This window comes from Dendrobates tinctorius, unplaced genomic scaffold, assembly GCF_039654945.1.
Source record: "Dendrobates tinctorius isolate UK_male_01 unplaced genomic scaffold, ASM3965494v1 ptg000240l, whole genome shotgun sequence".
Taxonomy (NCBI): Eukaryota; Metazoa; Chordata; class Amphibia; order Anura; family Dendrobatidae; genus Dendrobates; species Dendrobates tinctorius.
Window position 1 is genome coordinate 8,681,498 of NW_027361907.1, and position 22,623 is coordinate 8,704,120.

Here is a 22,623-nt window from a genome sequence, read left to right on the forward strand (position 1 = left end):
AGAGTACTATGGAAGTGGTTTTCATCCAGGATATCTCTGTATTTGGCCGCATGCAGCTGAAAAACACCCCCATAGCATGATGCTGCCACCACCATGTTTCACTGTTGTGATTGTATTGGGCAGGTGATGAGCAGTGCCTGGTTTTCTTCACACATACCGCTTAGAATTATCACCAATTTTCGTCTCATCAGACCAGAGAATCCTATTTCTCATAGTTTGGGAGTCCTTCATGTGTTTTTTTTAGCAAACTATGCGGGCTTTCATTTGTCTAGCACTGAGGATAGGCTTCCATTGGGCCACTCTGCCATAAAGGCCCGACTGGTGGAGGGCTGCATTGATAGTTGACTTTGTGGAACTTTCTCCCATCTCCCTACTGCATCTGTGGTACTTAGCCACAGTGATCTTGGGGTTTTTCTTTATCTCTATCACCAAGGCTCTTCTCCCACGATTGCACAGTTTGGCTGGATGGTCAGGTCTAGGAAGACTTCTTCCATTTAAGGATTATGTAGGCCACTGTGTTATGAATGGGTCACCGAGGAGGATGGCAGGAACAGGCTAAGCTACCAGAAGACCAGAGAGGTTGGTAACTAAGTGGATTGCAAACCCCTGATCCTATCAACACAACTAGCAGTAGCCGTGGAGCGTTCCTACGATGCCCTAGACGCTTCGTCACAGCCGGAGGACTAACTAAGCCTCAAGACAGAAAGATGAAATCTAAACTGCCCAGGAGCAGATCCCCAAAGTAATAGACAGCCCCCAAACATATATTGTCAGTGAGACAAGATGAGACACAAACACAGGCAGAGAACAGACTGAACAAACGGTGGTGCCCAAGCTGTCTAGACAGGACAGGACAGAAAAGATTCTGTCTGCAATTACTCACAAAACCCTGAAAAAGTCCAACACTTCTGATATACAAAAAACCTGAGGTCACACGACCTCACCCCCGCTAGATCAGCACTCTGGTATAAACTGGCAGCGAAGCAAAAAGATACTAACATAACAGGGGACTGAACAAGCTGCAACATATGAAGCAGGGCCCAGCGCTGCCCCCAGCAGGGAGCATACTGAACCCTAGCAGCAAAACAGAAAGCAAAAAAAAGCACAACCAGATTAGATGCAAAGGATTAGCAAAATAATCACTTAGCTGAACCATGCAGATCAGGCAGGGGACAAAAGAACTCCAAATGCACACAGAGGAAATCACCAGCAACCTCCAAGAGCAGCCAGCTCAATTATATGCTCCCAGCCAGTAATCCCAGGTTCCCAATTATTGTCATCAGGTGGAGAACTTCCATCCACCTGGCCAGCTCCACTACTCTCAGTAATCACCAGAGGGAGCTTCAGCTCAGAACTTCAAGCAAGGGAATTCACAACACCACTGTGCTCTTTGGAACCTTGAGTACTGCAGAAATTATTTTATAACCTTGGCCAGATGTGTTCCTTGCCTCAATTCTGTCTCTGAGTTCCTTTGCCAGTTCCTTTGACTTCATGATTTTCATTTGGTCTGACATGCACTGTGAGATGTTAGGTCTTATATAGACAGGTGTGTGCCTTTACAAATCAAGTCCTATCAGTTTAATTAAACACAGCTAGACTCCAATAAAGGAGTAGAACCATCTCAAGGAGGATCACAAGGAAATGGACAGCATGTGACTTAAATATGAGTGTCTGAGCAAAGGGTTTGAATACTTATAACCATGTGATTTCAGTTTTTAATTTGCAAAAATTTCTACATTTGTTTTTTTTTTTTCAGTCAAGATGGGGTGCAGAGTGTACATTAATGAGAAAAAAATTGAACTTTTTTGAATTTACCAAATGTCTGCAATGAATCATAGAATCATAGAATCATAGAATCGTAGAGTTGGAAGGGACCTCCTGGGCCATCTGGTCCAACCCCCTGCTCAAAGCAGGATTCGCTAAATCATCCCAGTCAGATGTCTGTCCAGCCTCTGTTTGAAGACTTCCATTGAAGGAGAACTCACCACTTCTCGTGGCAGCCTGTTCCACTCATTGATCACTCTAACTGTCAAAAAGTTTTTTCTAATATCTAATCTGTGTCTCCTCCCATTCAGTTTCATCCCATTGCTTCTAGTCTTTCCTTGTGCAAATGAGAATAAAGTTGATCCTTCTACAATGTGACAGCCCTTTAGATATTTGTAGACAGCTATTAAGTCTCCTCTCAGTCTTCTCTTTTGCAAACTAAACATTCCCAAATCCTGCAACCTTTCCTCATAAGACAGGGTTTGCAGACCGGTCACCATTCTGGTTGCTCTTTTCTGAACTTGCTCCAGTTTGTTGATGTCTTTTTTAAAATGTGGTGCCCAAAACTGGACACAATATTCCAGATGAGGTCTGACCAAAGAGGAGTAGAGGGAAATAATGACTTCACGTGATCTAGACTGTATGCTTCTGTTAATACATCCTAGAATTGCATTTGCCTTTTTTGCTGCTGCATCACACTGTTGACTCATATTCAGTCTGTGATCTATTAGTATACCCAAGTCTTTTTCACATGTGCTGTCACTTAGCCCTATTCCTCCCATTCTATATATGCTTTTTTCATTTTTATTGCCCAGATGTAGTACTTTGCATTTCTCCCTGTTAAAAACCATTCTGTTAGTTGCTGCCCACTTCTCCAGTTTATTTAAATCTTTTTGAATCCTCTCTCTCTCTTCTCTAGTATTAGCTATCCCTCCTAGCTTTGTGTCATCAGCAAATTTAATCAGTTTACCCTCAATTCCTTCATCTAAATCGTTGATAAAGATGTTGAACAATACAGGGCCCAGGACAGAGCCCTGTGGTACTCCACTTGAGACATTCTTCCAACTGGATGTGCAGCCATTTATGACCACTCTTTGGGTCCGATCACTAAGCCAGTTATGAGTCCACCTAACAGTTGCCTTGTCCATTCCATACTTAGTCATTTTTTCAATAAGGATTGTATGAGAGACTTTGTCAAATGCTTTGCTGAAGTCAAGATATACTATATCTACAGCATTTCCTTGATCCACCCAATCAGTGATACCGTCATAGAAGGAAATTAAGTTAGTCTGACATGACTTATTAGTTACAAACCCATGCTGACTCTGTTTAATCACTTCATTCTTATCCAGGTATTGACATACATGTTGTTTAATAATTTGTTCAAAGATCTTTCCTGGTATAGAAGTCAGACTCACCGGCCTATAGTTCCCTGGGTCCACCTTCTTCCCCTTTTTGAAGATAGGAACAACATTTGCTCTTCTCCAGTCTTCTGGCACTTCTCCTGTTCTCCAAGAATTTTCAAAGATTATGGAGAGGGGTTCAAAAATTTCTTCTGCTATCTCCTTCAGTACTCTGGGGTGTAATTCATCTGGACCTGGAGACTTGAATTCATTTAGGTTAGCTAAGTGTTTCCTCACTATCTTTCTGTTTATAGATATCCTGGATTCTTCTATTCCCTTAATAGGACAGTGAATAACCGTTGATGTTACATTTCCTTTCTGAGAGAAAACAGATGCAAAATAGGAATTTAAAAGTTCAGCCTTCTCAACATCCTGTCTTACCATTTCATCATTTTCATCCTGTAAAAATCCTATAGCATCTTTGACTTTTCTTTTACTTTTGACATATCCCCAAAATCCTTTATTATTGTTTTTGACATCTCTTGCAAGCCTCAATTCATTTTCAGCTTTAGATAATCTGATTTGTTCCCTGCAGGTTCTGCAGACAGCATTATATTCTTCTTTAGATATGCCTCCCTCTTTCCATTTTATAAACATTTTTTTCTTCCTTTTTAGCATGTGCTTAAGTTCTGTGTTCATCCATCCTGGTTTCCTTAAATGCTTCCTATTCTTCCCTCTTTTCGGAATTGTTAACAACTGTGCTTTGAGAATTTCATTTTTCAAGATTTCCCATCCCTCCTGGACATTTTTGTCTTTTAGGATATCCAGCCATTGGATCCCTCCAATTCTCTTTCTGAATCCCTTAAAATCTGCCTTTCTGAAATCTAACCTTGACGTCTGAGTCTTCACAGGTCTTCCGCCTCTAGTTATCCAAAATTCTAAAATAGCATGGTCACTACCTCCTAGGGTCCCAGCCACTTTTACCTCCTCAACCATTTCCTCCCTGTTTATAAGGATTAGATCCAAGGTAGCAGTTCCCCTTGTTTTCTCCCTTACCTTTTGGAAGATAAAGTTGTCAGCAAGAGAGGATAAGAATTTCCTTGACCTGTTAGTTTTGCCTGAGAGAGATTCCCAACAAATGTCTGGATAGTTGAAATCTCCCATGACAACTATGTCATATTTTTTGGAGAACTTGGCCATTTGATGCATAAAGAGTTCATCCATATCTTCAGCTTGCACAGGCGGCCTGTAGTAAATGCCTACAATGGTGTCCTTTCCATTATTCTGTCCTTGTATTCTTACCCAAACAGTTTCCACAGAACTCCCAGTCTCTGAAGTTTCAATCTCTGTGCAGATATACGTGTTTCTAACATACAATGCGACACCCCCTCCTCGTTTATCAAGTCTGTTTCTTGCAAATAAGTTGTATCCTTCTAGTCTTGTATTCCAATCATGTGTATTGTCCCACCAAGTTTCAGTGATTCCAATGACATCATATTTCTTTTCCTGTGTTAGTAGTTCCAATTCTCCTTGTTTGTTGCCCATGCTTTGTGCATTAGTATAGAAGCATTTTAGTTTGTGATTGGTTTCTCTTTCTCCAATATTTTTATTATTTAGCTTCTTTTGCCTTTGTTCTTCCTTTCCACTTCTAATAGCAGAGTTCTCAATAGCATTTGTCAGGTGTATGGCTTTTTCTGGTCTTTTGCTTCCCTTCCCATGTTGTTCTAGTTTAAAGCTCTCCTTACAAGTGTAGCAAGGCGACTTCCAAATACATGCTTTCCAGTCTTCGTAAGGTGCACCCCATCTCTAGCAAGTAGTCCATCGTATAAGTAGTTCACTCCGTGATCCAGAAATCCAAATCGTTGCTGACGGCACCATCGACGTAGCCAGTTGTTCACCTGCAGAATCTTATTCCACCTCCTTGTTTCATGGCCATCCACTGGGAGGATGGAAGAGAAGACCACCTGCGCTCCCAGTTCTTTCACTTTCTTGCCTAAGTCTTCAAAGTCTCTGCAGATGGTTTCCAGGTCGTTTCTTGCGGTGTCATTTGTCCCCACATGTAGTAGCAGGAATGGGTAGTCATCTGTAGGTCTGAAGAGTCCTGATATCCTGTCAGACACATCTTTAATTTTTGCACCTGGAAGACAGCACATTTCTCTTGAAGTTATATCCGGTCTGCAGATAGCGGCCTCTGTTCCTCTCAACAGGGAATCCCCCATGACCACCACTCTCCGTTTCTTCTTCACAACATTTTTCTTTTTCCATCCAGGAGGACTCTGAAGGCGTACAAGGTTGCTGTTTGTGGGCAAAGTCTTATCCTGATGTATTTCTTCATCGTTTTCCTGCGTGAGAGCCTGGTACTGGTTTCTGAGCAGTATGGGTGCTGACTGCCTCCTGATCCTCCTGCTTCTCTGGGTCACATGTTTCCATTCCTCTGTTTCTTCAGGTGCACTTCGAATTTCTTCTCTTTCTGTAACATGAAGAGATAATTCTGCTCTGTCCAAGAACTCTTCACCTTCCTTAATGATCTTCAACGTAGCTAACCTCTCTTCGAGATTTTGCAACTTTTCCTCCAACAGGGACACAAGCTTGCATTTGTGGCATGTGAAGTTTGGCTTTTCCACTGGTAAATCTGTGAACATGTAGCAAGAAATGCAGCTCACCAAATGGCTCCGGGCCTCTTCCATCTTGAGATTTCTTAAAAACGATGAAAGATGAGCCAACGGCCAAAACCCAGTGATCGTTGAGCTCGCGGAGACTCTTCACTTATCCCAGAAGGCACTGGGAATATGCAAATGATCTCCTCAAGACTCTTCCCCTGAAACAGAGTGAAACATTTAAAGGGATCTGAATACTTTCCGTACCCACTGTAGTGCACCGATCATAATCAGAATAGGACCTAGTGCCCACTACTGGGTGTCAGATGGCAGCCTCAGCAACTGTACTACCCAGAGCATCGTAGTGCAATGTCTGACCAGGTGGAAAAGTCTGCATAACACTTTAATTCTATATTAAAAGTGAAACATAAATCGTTGATCGCTCATCTCTTTTTTTGCCTTTAAATACTTTTGAATTGATTAAAAAAAAACTTCATTTTTATATATTTCAATAGAAAATGCAACTTAAATTGAAACTTTAAGAACTAAATTCAATTGAAAAATGGTTCCAAAAATATTCAACAACACTCCGATATACAATAGCAGGAAGTCTTACCGGTACGATTAACAAAGTCATGAAATGTATTGTTCTCTTCTCCAACACAAGAGAGCAGTATGATGCAATCCACAAAGACATCAGATTAGAACCATGGAGGACACTGAGAATTAATACATAAACTGAAGCTATGATTATATGTAGCAATATTTGTTACAATGCGTTTCAAGCCAATGAATGTTTGGCAGTGGTTTACAATAATCCATACTTGTGAAATGGCCTTAACGTGTTAACTGTACCTTATCATAAATACATTCAATTAGGGTATGTGTCCACGGTCCGGAATCCCTGCGCTTTGGACGCAGTGGATACCCCGCTCCGCCCAAAGCGCTGTCCCCTTTTATACGCGCGGTGATTCCGCATGTGTTCATTGGCCTCTGGCCCGTGGAAACATATCCTTAAACTATATCACTGCCTTTTTTTGTGTGAAGTTGAGCTGTTTTTCAGAAGAAGAGCACATTAACCCCTTAATGACTGAGCCAATTTTGACATTAATGACAAAGCCAAATTTAACAATTCTAACCACTGTCAATTTATGAGGTTATTGTTCTGGAACGCTTCAGCATTTCCCACTGATTTCTTTGATATGACTTGTGTTTATTTGTGAAAAAAATGGAAATTTGGCAGAAAATTAGAAAATTTTGCAATTTTCAAGCTTTGCATTTCTATGCCCTTAAATCAGAGAGTTATGTCACACAAAATAGTTAATAAATAACATTTCCCACATATCTACTTTACATCAGCAACATTTTTTATAGATAATTTTGTTTTGTTAGGATGTTAAAAGTTGACCAGCGATTGCAAATTTTTCCAGCAAAATTTACAAAACCATTTTTATTAGTGACACATTACATTTGAAGTGACTTTGAGGGACCTACAGTCATGGCCAAAAGTATTGACACCCCTGCAATTCTGTCAGATAATACTCAGTTTCTTCCTGAAAATGATTGCAAACACAAATTCTTTGGTATTATTATCTTCATTTAATTTGTCTTAAATGAAAAAACACAAAAATAATTGTCCTAAAGCCAAATTGGATATAATTCCACACCAAACATAACAAAGAGGGTGGACAAAAGTATTGGCACTGTTCGAAAAATCATGTGATGCTTCTCTAATTTGTGTAATTAACAGCACCTGTAACTTACCTGTGGCACCTAACAGGTGTTGGCAATAACTAAATCACACTTGCAGCCAGTTGACATGGATTAAAGTTGACTCAACCTCTGTCCTGTGTCCTTGTGTGTACCACATTGAGCATGGAGAAAGGAAAGAAGACCAAAGAACTGTCTGAGGACTTGAGAAACCAAATTGTGAGGAAGCATGAGCAATCTCAAGGCTACAAGTCAATCTCCAAAGACCTGAATGTTCCTGTGTCTACCGTGAGCAGTGTCATCAAGAAGTTTAAAGCCCATGGCACTGTGGCTAACCTCCCTAGATGTGGCCGGAAAAGAAAAATTGACAAGAGATTTCAACGCAAGATTGTGCGGATGTTGGATAAAGAACCTCCACTAACATCCAAACAAGTTCAAGCTGCCCTGCAGTCCGAGGGTACAACGGTGTCAACCCGTACTATCCGTCGGCATCTGAATGAAAAGGGACTGTATGGTAGGAGACCCAGGAAGACTCCACTTCTTACCCCGAGACATAAAAAAGCCAGGCTGGAGTTTGCCAAAACTTACCTGAAAAAGCCTAAAACATTTTGGAAGAATGTTCTCTGGTCAGATGAGACAAAAGTAGAGCTTTTAGGGCAAAAGCATCAACATAGAGTTTACAGGAGAAAAAAGAGGCATTCAAAGAAAAGAACACGGTCCCTACAGTCAAACATGGCAGAGGTTCCCTGATGTTTTGGGGTTGCTTTGCTGCCTCTGGCACTGGACTGCTTGACCGTGTGCATGGCATTATGAAGTCAGAAGACTACCAACAAATTTTGCAGCATAATTTAGAGCCCAGTGTGAGAAAGCTGGGTCTCCCTCAGAGGTCATGGGTCTTCCAGCAGGACAATAACCCAAAACACACTTCAAAAAGCACTAGAAAATTGTTTGAGAGAAAGCACTGGAGACTTCTAAGGTGGCCAGCAATGAGTCCAGACCTGAATCCCATAGAACACCTGTGGAGAGATCTAAAAATGGCAGTTTGGAGAAGGCACCCTTCAAATATCAGGGACCTGGAGTAGTTTGCCAAAGAAGAATGGTCTAAAATTCCAGCAGAGCATTGTAAGAAACTCATTGATGGTTACCGGAAGCGGTTGGTCGCAGTTATTTTGGCTAAAGGTTGTGCAATCAAGTATTAGGCTGAGGGTGCCAATACTTTTGTCCAGCCCATTTTTGGAGTTTTGTGTGAAATGATCAATGTTTTGCTTTTTGCTTCATTCTCTTTTGAGTTTTTTCATTTAAGACAAATTAAATGAAGATAATAATACCAAAGAATTTGTGTTTGCAATCATTTTCAGGAAGAAACTGAATATTATCTGACAGAATTGCAGGGGTGTCAATACTTTTGGCCATGACTGTATATGGCAGAAAATTCCCAAAAGTCACAACATTCTAAAAACTGCACCCCTCATGGTGCTCAAAACCACATTCAAGAAATTTATTAACTCTTCAGGTGTGTCACAGGAACAGAAGCAATGTAGAAGGAAAAAGTGAATTTATTTCACAAAAAAATTTACTTTTTTATTTTCACAAGGTAACAGGAAAAAATGGACCCCAAAATTTGTTGTGCAATTTCTCCTGAGCACGCTGATACCTTATATGAGGGGAAAATAGGGAAAATATACTGTTTATGCGCACGGCAGGGCTTGGAAGGGAAGGATCACTATTTGACGTTTTGAATGTAAAATTTGCTGGAAAAATTAACGGACGCCATGTTGAGTTTGGAGAGCCCCTGATGCGCCTAAACAGCAGAAACCCACAAATGACTCCATTTTGGAAACCACAGCCCACAAGGATTTTATCCAGGGGTATAATGAGCATTTTGAATGCACAGGCACGACACAGAATTTGATAACATTACATTGTCATATTTCTGAATATATCGTCACTAGTGTTGAGCGCAAGTGCTCGCTACTCCAGTTTGCATCGGGTGCTCGAGTAGGCACCAAATATCGTGGGCGCTTGAGCGACATGCTTGAGCCTCTGCCCTGCATGTTTTGCAGCTGGTAGACACCCAAAAAAACATGTGGGATCCACAATGTTTAGTGCATACCCGAGCACCCAGAGAGGCTGATTGCATATATAATTTTCTCAATGGATTAAAAGACTGGAGCTTCATTTGGAGCTTTGACCACTCAACATCATTGTTGCACAGGAGTAAATTTTAAGATCACATGAATCAATCAGCTGTCAGTTTGTAAAAGACACAGCAAATTATGTATTCTCTTATAGAAAATAAAAAATACTAATAGAGAGTCCTTTTGGCTAACATAGAAAAAATTCAAAAAACTCGCACAACAAGATATGGCCTTACCAGAACCTTGTCTGATGACAAATGCACATATAGCAGGATGCAGCTGGCCACCACTAATAGAGGCAAGGGGCAGCTCAGGTGCAAACTACTGATAAAAACAGCCACCCCACACCTTACAAACAATGGTGGGGTTGGCTGCCTAGTAGGAAAAATGCACATAGATAAGGCTTGGGACAGGATACCTTTAAAAAGAGAAATTTAATTCAAGATAGCAGAATGTGTTACTTGGAGATATCAGCTCTGAAATATTGGAGTTTCTAGCCACTCTCTCCTGCGGTCTGCTGTCAATGCAGTGATATGTGGTGTGACAACTCTTCTGTTGATCTCTAGTACCAGGTCTTCATGTCCTGTCTCCTGTGACAGAACACGTTTGAGTGGAAATGATTTCTTCATGGAGCTGGGGGGATTTCCCTGCTTAGGCCACAATATCAGTATTTCAGCAGTATTTCACATTAGTATTTATAAGCCAAAACCGAGTGAGGAACAATCAGAAAAAAAGTGTACTAGAAACAAGTGCACCACTTCTGCATTTTTGTCCCACTCCTGGTTTTGACTTACAAATACTGATGTGAAATACTGACCATATTCTGAATGTATAGCCTTACCCTAGTCGCAGAGCTGTAGGAGAGATTAGTGCAACATAGGGTCTTATCCGAGGAGTATGGCAGGCGATAAAATCAAAATTAAACTCACCTTTTATGAGTATTTATGAAGCATGAAATAAAGCACATCAGCTGCAGCAGATTCACTTGTCAGTAAATGACCACACAATATCCAGGAAAGAAAAGAGAGGTTTGTGGATGATTTCCACGCTTGCGGCTCAATGATGAGATGTATATCCCAGATTGTCAAATGGATAGTGGTTTATTCTAGGCGTTTCAAAGTATAAAAGACTTCTTTAGCAGGAAAGACCACAAATATAAGATACTTGTGGTCTTTCCTGATGAAGAAGTCTTTTGAATTTTGAAAGGCATAGAATAAACCACTATCCATTTGACAATCTGGGATATACATCTCATCATTGATCAGCAAGCGAGGAAATCATCCACAAATCTCATCTTTACTTCCTGCATAACCTTACCCTGAGGCTCCACCAGCAAAGAAGGTGTTAGGAACGGCGGAACGCACTAAATAAAAATAATAATAAAGTGCGTTCGCCGCTCGGCGTCCACCGTGCAGTAGGAGTTACAACCGCTGCTGAGTAATGGCAGACGAGCAATATGGCGATATAATGCGCGCGGGTTCAACTTCACCCGAAGTGCGCAGAGCGGGCTCTGTTCACACACAGAGGCGCCGCAACAAAAACATACAAAAGTCTGAGCCTGTTAGAGTCACAGGCCTCAGGTAAATGCACACACGGTATGAGGTCACAGGAGCAGGAACTAAGACAGAGGGGCTGTGTCCATCTAGACCTACCGTGTGTGCGGCGTCGCTACTGCGAACGCCAAGAAGGGCTGCAGCGCGGCACAGGACACTATCGCTGGACGACACAGCTACAAAGCAGTCACTATGTCGGACGCTAGCGCAGAGGTGCGGTGTGCACAGTGGCCTAAGGCTTGCCACAGACTGGCGCAGACTACTGAACTAATTCCCTAACCACATGCGTAATATCAGAGGGAAGGGGTTTCATAATAAGTGAGTCACCAGAATCATACATCCGTCACCATTCACACATAGCAGTATAGTCTATAATAGCGCATGGCGGAACGGCCATGCGCACTTTTTATAGCCGTGCGGGACCTTCCAGATCTCCGAGATGGACCAATGAGATCTGGAACAGGACCTGGACACATGACTCCCGATCTCCAATGGGAGATCGTCTCGTGAGCATGCCCAGTAGGAGCACAGAGGGACTTGCTGCAAAGTAATCTCCTCTGCAGTAGAAAGACAGCATGAGACAGCAAAATGTGAGGCTCTGGATTCCTGCAGAGCAGACACAGAAACCTGACGCCTAACATTACCCCCCCCCCTAGGGCCCCCTCCTCTCTGAGCCTTCCAATCCACCACCCTGTGCCCATCAGAGGCATAGGCCTCAGACTCTTCCGAAGGCAAGTCTGGTGTCCCGGTAGGTGACACGGAAAACCGGGACACGTGGAAGGTATCAGAGGTGGCAAGATCGCCAGGTTTAAGAAGGGACACGTGGGAGACCACGGGAGCGGAAAAACGGCCCGGAGCATAAGTTGAAGTGGGACGCCGAGGTGTCAGCGGACATCTCCACTTTCTGTTTAAGGAAGCTTACCCGAGCACACAAGGCACATGCCTGAATATATTTTTTAATGTCCCGAGCCCTGTGCGGCCACCAATACGACCCTGCCAGGAGTTTTGTGGTCTGCATGTAGCCACAGTGTCCACCCGCCCTGGACGCGTGTGCCCACGCGAGAACTTTCGGCCGAAGGCGAGGGGGGGCAAAGGTCTTGCCCGGTGGCACAGAGTTTGGCCATTGCGGGACCCTGTTATCCTGGTAAACAGAGTGCTGACAGTGGCAGCCGCAAGTGGAGCTTAGTGCCGGACGCGCCTCGAGACTGGCGCGAGACACCTCCATGGGCTCTGGGAGTGAACACTCTGGCTCGAGTGATTCCAGAGGTTCAAAGAGGTTGGGAGTCGGAGTAACCTTCCGTCTGGATTGAGCCCGCTCCAGCCCGCGCTCCGAAAAACGGAGATCAATATGGGTGGCAATGGCAATCAGCTCCTCCAGACTTGCAGGAACCTCTCTGGTAGAAAAACCTCTCCAAAACACAGGGATGAGGGCTTTGTCAGACCACTCCAGCTCGGAAGCCAGTGTCTGAAAACGAACGGCATACTGACTAGCCGAGAGGTGAGCTATCCCTGAGTCAAAGCCAGTAGCTGTAGAGAGGTGTCGTGCGTGACCCGTGGTCCCAGGAAGACCTGCTTAATAGCTGTTAAAAACTGAGCAGTGGTCCGAACCTCTGGGTCACCACACTCCCATAGTGGCGTGGCCCACTCCAACGCCTTGCCCGACAGAAGGGAAACAATAAACCCCACCTTGGCCCGCTCCATAGGGAATCGCGCAGCCAGTAACTCCAGCTGGATAGAGCACTGGCTGACGAAACCCCTACAGGAGGCGCCATCGCCAGAAAATTTATCGGGCAACTGGAGGCGGGTAACTGTCGGCGCGTGGGAGGACGTGGACATACGAGAAACCGCCTCTGCGATCGCCTGTACAGCAGCCTCTGAAGACTTCGCCGTTGCGATAACACTCTCAAGAGTAGCCAACCGGCCCTCTAGCTGGCGAATGCACTGAAGGAGTTGCTGTTGATCTGCCATTACTAGCCAGACCCTGGCGCTAGTATAATGTTAGGAACGGCGGAACGCACTGAATAAAAATAATAATAAAGTGCGTTCGCTGCTCGGGGTCCACCGTGCAGTAGGAGTTACAACCGCTGGTGAGTAATGGCAGACGAGCAATATGGTGAAATAATGCACACGGGTTCAACTTCACCCGAAGTGCGCAGAGTGGGCTCTGTTCACACACAGAGGCGCCGCAACAAAAACATACAAAAGGCTGAGCCTGCTGGAGTCACAGGCCTCAGGTAAATGCACACACGCTATAAGGTCACAGGAGCAGGAACTAAGACAGAGGGGCTGCGTCCGTCTAGACCTACCGTGTGTGCGGTGTCGCTACTGTGAACGCCAAGAAGGGCTTCAACTGCAGCGCGGCGCAGGACACTGCCGCTGTACGACACAGCTACAAAGCAGGCGCTATGTCGGACGGTAGCGCAGAGGTGCGGTGTGCACAGTGGCCTAAGGCTTGCCACAGACTGGCGCAGACTACTGAACTAATTCCCTAACCACATGCGTAATATCAGAGGGAAGGGGTTTTATAATAAGTCAGTCACCAAAATCATACATCCGTCACCATTCACACATAGCAATATAGTCTATACTAGCGCATGGCGGAACGGCCATGCGCACTTTTTATAGCCGTGCGGGACCTTCCAGATCTCCGAGATGGACCAATGAGATCTGGAACAGGACCTGGACACATGACTCCCGATCTCCAATGGGAGATTGTCTCGTGAGCATGCCCAGTAGGAGCCCAGAGGGACTTAGTCTCTGGAGCGGCCTGCTGCAAAGTAATCTCCTCTGCAGTAGAAAGACAGCAGGAGACCACAGAATGTGAGACTCTGGATTCCTGCAGAGCAGACGCAGAAACCTGACGCCTAACAGAAGGCAGCTTCTAAATGCAGCTTTAGGCCGCGTTCTCGCCCATTCCTTGCCAGATTCTATGATACTTGTAGCCATGATTAGTCTTCTTATGCCTGTCCAGGCATGGTGCTTGGATGTTCCTGGAGTTAAAATGTCCAAAATGGTCCACTTGGAAGTAGTATTCTACAGTTGCTTTTTAGACAGGGTTTTACAGAGCTCAGCAAATGTGCTGCTGCTCCTGACCCTGGCAAACCAAACCACCCCTCATAGAGAGTCCTTTTGATTAAGATACACAGAAGAAATGTAGGAGGATCACAGTATGAGTTATATAATTCATATGGACAGAAGCATTGGGACACATCTATTAAACATTGTATTTAAGGTTTCTCATTCAGTAAAACCAAAGAAGGATACTGCATTCGCAAAAATACGTAAGTGAAAACATGATTTTATTAATGACCTTTAAAAATGGAGGAAGGGAGGAGAAAGAAAGTAAAATCACAGGGGTAACATGGACAACATGGGTCTACGCATTTCGAGCTACAAAAAAGCCGGATTACTTACCGGTAATGCTCTTTTAATGAGTCCTCGACAGCACCCACTTGGAGAGAGGGATCCGCCCATAGGAACAGGAAACCTACAGAGATAAAAGAGGGCAGTCCGCCTCTCCCCCTCAGTTGGATTTCAGAGTACCAGGAGGACCTCCAATTATTATGCCATTATATTATCCAGTATTCAATTTTTATTAATTTTACCACTAGGAAAGGTGTATATACATTATGTTAACTTCTAGGGAGGGTTAGTGAACGGGTGCTGTCGTGGACTCATTAAAAGAGCATTATCGGTAAGTAATCCGGCTTTTTACTCTTCGCCACGACAGCACCCACTTGGAGAGACTTTCAGAGACCTTCACCTGGGAGGGACCACCATGCCGAGAACCGCTCTACCAAAGGCTAGGTCAGCTGAGCATGATAAATCAAGCCTATAGTGGTTATAAAAGGTAGAGAGTGTAGACCAAGTTGCAGCCTTACATATAGACTCGATTGTGACGTCTCCCCTCTCTGCCCAAGAGGAAGCCATAGCTCTGGCGGAATGTGCTCTGATACCCTCCGGAGGATCTTCATTGCTCTCGGAGTATGCCAGCCCAATCGCGTCTCTGATCCACCGAGACAGAGTACCCCTTGTGACCTCATATTCCTTCTTTTGGCCCTGGAAGGAAACAAATAGAGCCCTACTCTTCCTCCAGCTGCTAGACCTCTCGATGTATTGTAATACAGCTCTTCTAACGTCTAGTGTATGGAACTTTTCTTCCTCTGGAGTAGAAGGGTTACTAAAAAATGAAGGGAGGTGGATCTCTTGTGACCTATGAAACTTCCCTGCTACCTTTGGTAAGTATGAGGGGTCTGGTTTTAATATTAGCTGATCCTGGAATGTCAACAGAAAAGGGGGTTCTATTGAAAGTGCTTGTATGTCGCTAACTCTTCTGGCTGAGGTTAGTGCAACTAGCAGTACTGTTTTGAAGGATAGGTGTTTAAGGGATATTGAATCTAATGGTTCAAAAGGAGGACGTGTTAGGGCCTCCAATACCTGGTTCAAGTCCCAAGGAGGAACTCTGGGTATGTGCACCGGCTCGCTCCGCTCACAGGCCGAGATGAATCTGCCTATCCATCTATTGCCTGCCACGTTATAACTATAGAGGGCCCCTAGAGCCGACACCTGGACTTTTAGTGTGTTAACAGATAGTCCTAATTCCTTCCCTTTCTGTAGAAACTCTAGGATTGCTGTTATCGGAATTTCTCCGGAATCAGGGGCTGTGTGGAACTCTAGGAATTTTCTCCATACCCTGGTGTAAATTTTTGTTGTTGTCAATTTTCGACTTTGTAGGAGTGTATTGACTAACCCCTCCGAGAATCCTCTTGATCTCAACATTTCCCTTTCAAGTTCCAAGCCGTCAAGTGGAGATTGTCCACTTGAGGATGGAAGAATGGCCCCTGCGAGAGGAGCCTGGGGGTTGAAGGAAGTACCCAAGCGTCTGTCACTGACATAGCTTGCAGGCATGAAAACCATGGCCTCCTGGGCCAGAATGGTGCTATTAAGATTATTCGTGCTTCCTCTGCTCTGATCTTTCTGATCACCTGCGGTAGTAGTATGATTGGTAGAAAAGCATATGCCAGTTTGAATCGCCACGGGGCCTGGAGGGCATCCAGAATTTCCGGATTGTCTGTCACGTTTAGAGAGGCGAACCTTCGCACCTGCCTGTTTTCTCTGGTGGCGAAGAGATCTATTTGGGGAAGACCCCATAGTGACACGATGCGTGTGAATATCCGCTGGCTCAGACACCACTCTCCTTATCGCAATGTATGGCGGCTTAGAAAATCTGCTTCCAAATTGTCTCTTCCCCTTATGTGGAGGGCTGAGAGAGACAAAAAATGTTTTTCGGCTAAGGATAAGATCCTTTTTGCGGAAGACATTAAGGCGACTGATCGAGTCCCGCCTTGTCTGTTTAGATATGCGACTACTGTGGTGTTGTCCGAAAGGATTCTCACGTTTTCCCCTTGTAACTGTGGAAGAAAATGATATAATGCATGACTGATTGCCTTTAGTTCTTTTAAATTTGATGAATACTGATCTTCGCCTATATCCCATAGGCCTTGGGCAAAAATATTCCCCATATGGGCTCCCCATCCTGTGGGGCGAGCATCAGTAATAATTATACGGGAGGGTGTTATAACCCAAGGTACTCCTCCCGCTAGGTTATCATCCCTTAGCCACCATGCGAGGGAGGTTAGGACCTCCTGGGATAGAGTGATTTTCTTTGTCAGATTCCCCCGGTCATGGGACTCCTCTAAGAGAATTTGGTGTTGTAGTTCCCTCGTGTGGAACTGGGCCCACCGAACTGCCAGGATGCAGGAAGTAAGGGGTCCCAGGAGGGACATTGCTTCCCTTAAAGATATGTGTGGTCGATCTATTGCTATCCTAACCTTCTTTTTAATTGCTGAAATTTTTACCTGTGACAGCAGACATTTTTGGTATATGGAGTCTAGCTCGAGACCCAGGAAGGACTGAACGGACTGCGGCTCGATTCTGGACTTCTTGAAGTTTATTATTCACCCTAGAGCCTGTAGGGACAAGATTGTATCAGCAACTCGTTCATTACATTGTCGAATTGAGTTCCTTACTATCAAAAAATCATCCAGATAGGGTACTATCAGTGTGTCCTTCTGGCTTAAAAAAGCCATTACTTCCAGCATCACCTTTGTAAATACTCGTGGTGCGATGGAAATGCCGAATGGCATGGCTGTGAACTGGAGATGCTGTATCTTGCCATCGAGGAGGACCGCCACTCTGAGGTATCTCTGATATCTGCAATGGATGGGAATATGGTAATAAGCATCCTTCAGATCCAAGCCTGCCATCATACAATTGGGGAAGAGAAGCTTAATCGTGGATCTTATGGATTCCATCTTAAAATTTATGATTTATTATAAATGAATTTAATTTCTTCAAGTTGATTATCGTCCGGAATGATCCATCTGGTTTAGGTATCAGAAAGAGAGGGGAATAAAATCCTCTCCCTTCCTGTCCTTTAGGCACATGGACCAAAGCTTTTTTGTCCAGTAGGTTCTAAATCTCAGCCTCCAGAGCCTGCTGTTGGATTGGGGAGCTGAAAGATGTTACGATTAATGAATTACGGGGTACATGATGGAACTCTATCTTTAACCCTTCTTTAATAATGCCCAGAACCCAAGGGCTAGCCGTAATTTTCTCCCATTCTCGAAAAAATTTTTTTAGCCTCCCTCCTACTGGAAGGACTGGCTCCTCAGTTCCTTTTCTATGCGGAAGGAGGATCCTCTAAACATGGCATCTTTGCCCTTTCCTTCCTTTGTGGCCCAGCAGTTTTGATTTTCTGCTGGTCTTCCCCGGCCAAATGGTCGTCTCCTAAACGCACTCCTATAAAATGGGAGAGGAGGGTTAGGGAATCCTTTTTTCCTTTCTTTTGCCTTAGTAAGGATTTCATCTAAGGCTTTCCCAAATAAGAACTCACCTTCGCAAGGAATGGCACAAAGCTTTGCTTTGGATTGGGTGTCACCTCTCCAGCTTTTAAGCCATAGGCTACGTCTGGCGTTATTAGCCAACCCTGCTGTTCTGGCTGCCATGCGTAAGGAATCAGCAGAAGCATCTGCTATATATGCTGCTGCGCCACGGATTAGTGGTATGGTGGCTCGTAGCTTGTCTCTGGAGATCTTCTGGTCTATTTGCTGGTCTAGTTGATCGATCCAGACCAGCATAGAGCGAGCTGTGCACGTACTAGCTATTGCCGGTTTAAACGTGCCGGTAGCTGCCTCCCATGCCCTCTTGATGAGGCATCAGCTTTCCGGTCAAGAGGGTCTTTTAGAACCCCTGTGTCCTTCACTGGTAAGATAGTTTGCTTTGAGGCGGAGGCCACTGCCGCGTCCACCTTCGGGACCCGGGTCGACAATTCTTCGTCGCTAAAGGGGTATCTTCTCTTTGAGGTTGAGGGAAGATACCCTCTCTGGTCCTGTCTCTCCCATTCCTTCTTAACTAGAGCTTTTATCGCTGGTATAACCGGAAAAACTCTCCTCTTTCTGTCAGACCTGCAAACATAATTTCTTGTGTCGTTTGCAGCTCCTTTGTGTTTGTGCATCCCATAGTATTCCTCACGGATTTAACTAAATTGTCCATATGATCTAAAGGAAAACAGCAACGGCCCTCCATATCTGAGGAGGATGCTGATGTGGATGCATTGGAACTATCCGAGGCTACTTCGCCCTCATCGGTGTCTACGGCCCCTGCTGCTGGCTTGTTAGTTTCGGTATTAGTAGGCCTGCTAGACTGGCTTAGGGCCTGTAGTTCTTCCCTAATTATAGCCCTTATATCTGCGGCTGATGTTGATGCCTGTTTTGCTGTTTCATTAATACATCTTTTGCATAGCCTTTTTGTGTAAGAGTCTGGTAGCGGACGTGTACACAGGGCACACTCTTTATTTTTTGATCTTTCCTTCCTCTTAGTCTGAGGTAGAGACATAATGACGGAGGAGAGAGGGAGAGAGAGAGAGAGACATTTTATCAGCTTGATAGGCAGAGCGTCATCCACTCACCCAGAGAAGCTGTAGGTACCGGCTCAGGAGGCTGAGAAGGAGGCTTGTTGGCGTGGCTTCTGTGGCTACGATCCGAGGAACCTCGTCTTGCGTGGTCCTTGGCTGCTGCTGCATCGCCTGCCTGGGGATGCGTGTCCTGCCTTGGTGAAGACATGATTGCACGCCATACCCCTGTGCCCCAGGCCTTTTGTAAGCCCCTTCATACCTGGTACCTCCCCCTCCAGGTGCGCCTGTTTGCGGCTCATTAGTATGCGCTTCAGCGCTGAAACTAGCCGCCCGCGCTCTGCAGGTTAAATCGCTTCCCTCTTTTTTTTTTTTTTTCTTCTCTCTGGAGGGGGCGGGGAGCGCCTCTATGCCCGCAGTGCTGCCCAGACGCGCGTGTGCTCTGAGCCGAGGAACCTCCGGTAACCCGGAAGTTCCTCCTTACCACTTCCTGCTGCGCTGCATGTGTGTCCTCCAGGACGCTGAAGTCCTTTAGTAACGCTGGTTCCAGCGCCCCCCACATGGACCGGAATAGATCCTATCGCAATTCCGGTGTCGTGTAGCCATCAGAGGAACCCCCGGTCGGCGCCACCCGGTACCGGTGTTTCTGCCCGGTCTGTGCCATACTAGCCGAGGAGGGAGCCGGACCCCAGCACTCCCCCCGTCGCTGCTTCTGGACCGGAACCCCTACCATTCTCGCAGACACTGCACAGGCGGTTCCTTGGCCCAGGTAAGACTGTAACGTATCCTGCGGTTCCCCTTAGGAACAGGAAACCAACTGAGGGGGAGAGGCGGACCGCCCTCTTTTATCTCTGTAGGTTTCCTGTTCCCATGGGCGGATCCCTCTCTCCAAGTGGGTGCTGTCGTGGCGAAGAGTAAAAAACCCTTATTCCCCTGTTTTTTAATGGTTGTTAATAAAATCATGTTTTAACTTACATTTTTGCGGATGCTGGATCCTCCTTTGGTTTTGCTGCATATTCGTCCAGGAGTCCATCTGGAGCCTCTGTGCACCACACACTAATCAAAGGCCTTTTCTACACTTGATGAGCCGATATGTTTCTTTTTCTTTTTTCTGCTTTCTCATTCAGCACATAGCCATGCCACTTGCCCTTACTAACATTTTCTTAAAAACAGGTTGTTCTAAAGCACTCACTGAATTCGAGCATGGTACTGTAATAGGATGCCACTGTTGTAACCAGTCAGTTCATGACATTTCTTCCCGTCTAATATTCCGCAATAAACCATGAGAGGTATTGATGAAAAGTGGAAGCATTTAGAGGAACCACAACACCTTAGCTATAAAGTGACAGACCATAAAGTTACAAAGAGGAGTTACCGATTACTGAGACACTTATTACATATAAGTTGCAAACACTCTGCTAACTCAATAACTGCAGAGCACCAAAACCACTTCTAGCAGTATAATCAGCTCAAAAAATGTGCGCTGGGTGTTTCTGGACATTGATTTCTATGGCCAAGGACCTGCATGCAAGCTTTGCATCAAAAGGTTGTGTTGGATAGATTAGTGTAAAGCAATTTGCCACATGGGCTGCAGTAGCGAAAACAGGTCTATGGAGTAAATAATCTCACTTGTCTATCTGGCAGTTTGATGGATGAATCTGGGTTTGGCGAATGCAGGAAAACATTACCTGCCTGACTTCATTGGGTCAACTGTCAAGGGATAATGCTATGGGTTTTGTGCAGCAGGGTTGGTGCACTGTGATAGATAGGCAGGGACCACAGGAAATTTCAAAGCAAATGTCTTTAATGTCCAAAAAACTCAGACAAAGGAATAATGTCCTCCGGATCGCAGCCCGGGTTTCCGTAAACACAGTCCAGAGCTCAGAACCCGTTGCCGTGGACAATGACACCACCGTGTCTTTTGCGTGCGTCAGCCGCCTTGAGTTCCCTGACTCTGTGTTAGCTCCACACAGACCTGGGTTGCACAGAGCCACCTGCTCTGCAAATTGCAAACTCCAAACTGACTCACCCAACCCTTTGCTGCAGGGTTTTTACATGGAATCTGTGGCCATGAGACACTTGTAAGACCCGGCCTGGAGGGAGTGAACTACCCCACTACCATTCTGTAGTTCGCTCCAAAAATAAAAGCCCTTAGTGGTTTTACCTAAACATTGCCTTGGTCAAATAACTTGACCAGGTCCATTCTTACTTTTCTTTTGCACTGCAGCCACAGCTATGCCTGTGACTGCAATGCACCCCAGCGGGTTTAATACTCTTCTATGCGCATCCTGGGAGATACTTTGCGACCCTTGCATATAATACCTGTCACTGCCTCACAGCTTGTTTATGAGGGCTTTTTAGGCCAAGTTAGTTCCAGTGAAGGAAAATTTTAATGCTTCAGAAAACAGACATTTTGTATAATAGTTTGCTTCCAACTTTGTGGGAACAGTATGGAGATGGCCCTTTTCTGTTACATGACTGGGCCACTGTGATAAGGTCCCTAAAGGCATGGTTTGGTTTGAAATAACTTGACTGGTCTACACAAAGTCCCGACCTTAACACCATTGAACATTTTTAAGATGAACTAGAAAAGAGATTGTGAGCCAGGTCATCTCGACCACCTCAGTCTGACCTCACAAATGTTCTTCTGGATGAATCAGCAAAAAGCCCCAAAACCTAGTAGAAATTCTTCCCAGAAGAGTTGAAGCTGCAAAAGACAAACATCTTAATGCCTATAGATTTAGAATGAGATGATATGAAAGCTCCTGTAGGTGTCCCAATACCTTTATCCATATACTGTATATGTGAAATCCCGTTGGTTTTCTTTGCTTTGCTCAGTTTCAGGCACCTGGAACATTATACAAACCTAGCGATGTGTTATCTTCTGAACTTGTTCCAGGTAGTGACACTACTATATGATGAAAATATAAAATTTAAGTAAATATCCAGAAACAAAGAATGTATGGTAACACACAGTTATGCATGGTCAAATACCGCCCAAAAATGCTTGGAAAAATGCATTATATTGATATAGCATGTACAAATCCCTATACAGAAAAAGTGCACCCTAAGTCAATACAGGAAGATATAAAAATCATCATCTTTATTAAATTACTGAAATTACATATTAAGCAGGAAATGTAAAAGCAAATAAGTAATAGAGCACTAATAATATGTTATATATATCAATGGTACACGGCTCAAAAACACATGAGTGTCCTTACTATGTAATAGTGCAGAGCAACCATAGCTGGGCAGTGTTTCATATGAATGCCCAAGTGGTAAATAAGTATACAGGTTAACACATACAAGTATTTACCTATAAGCTTTCAACCTGCTAGCATAGTGCTAGCCAAAAGTATGTTTTGGAACTTGCCTTCTTCAGAATGTGGCCTCACATTGGCATTGAATCTCTCGTAAGCTGCCTACTAATCAATCAGGACAAAGAGAAGACATGAGATGGTTCCAGCACCGACGTCTTTGCATCACTAAAGCGCATCAAGCTGCATTGTTTTCCTTTCCTTTGGTCAGTTGTACTTACCTTAAACGGTAATCAAACCTTCATGATTTATCCATATTAGTGACCATACTATACACTGAAGCTAT